General features: G+C 35.3%; 1 protein-coding gene across 1 annotated transcript in view; it reads right to left on the bottom strand.

Moving 5' to 3' along the window:
- The window catches only part of LOC119592914, a 118,074-nt gene that overhangs the window by 112,262 nt on the left and 4,952 nt on the right, over window positions 1-860 (bottom strand). The window lies entirely within an intron of this gene.

Below are 860 nucleotides of genomic sequence, written 5' to 3'. Positions count from 1 at the left end.
GCAGATACGTAAATTCAAAAGCGTAAGTGTATATAACCAAGATCAGTTTTCTATGTATGTGCAGATCCATGTGTTTTTTACACATTCTAGTAGAAGAAAACATTTTTTAAAATCAGTAAAAAAAAATTAATTATAAGTTTAAGGCGAACGGCGGTCGGACCTAGGTTTAGTCCAAAGGAAGCGAGAGCTTTCTCTGTTGGACAGACAAGTTTGGAGGTCGAAAAATCAACTTTGTTTTGTCAACATTCCTATCTATGTGTTCCCAGAATATTATAGCTTTTTATTGTCGTTCGTAGGGCATGAGATAAGAATTTATCTGGAAATGAGAAGTAAACGAATGAAAACCATTGAAACGACAAAGGAAACTAAGATCTTGGAATCTGTTTTTTCTTTAAAAGAAGATAATTTAATTCTGTGTTTTCTTCTTTGTTTCTTCAGCTCGATCGCAAGAAGTTGGAAAAACTAGCTTTTGTGTATCTGGGTTGCGGGAAAATTTTGTTACAAATTCGGAATTGATTAGACAGGATTAATTACAATAGTTCTCTCAGTACATTAGACATCCGATGGTCTCCTTAATGGTTGTGGGGAATAAGGGGGCTTCGTCGCTTTCTGCCCCGTCACCTGTTATACAAAAATCATTGAACTTTAAGATATGACTTCCTTGATTAAAACATTGATAGGCAATCCTCTTGTGAGCTTCGCTGCTTCTGAGACTACACGGAGAATGAGGCGTGACTCACATTTCTTTGAAATTCAGATGAGAAATGATGCTCGTTTAATTGCTATATGCTGAATAGTGCCTTGTTTTAACTCTACAGGTTACAATATTAAGGAATATTCGTTAACATCATTGTTAAGAT

The sequence above is a fragment of the Penaeus monodon genome, chromosome 31, assembly GCF_015228065.2.
Source record: "Penaeus monodon isolate SGIC_2016 chromosome 31, NSTDA_Pmon_1, whole genome shotgun sequence".
NCBI classification, from domain to species: Eukaryota; Metazoa; Arthropoda; class Malacostraca; order Decapoda; family Penaeidae; genus Penaeus; species Penaeus monodon.
The sequence above is the reverse complement of the archived record's forward strand: the minus strand, read 5'-3'. Positions and strand labels throughout refer to the sequence as shown.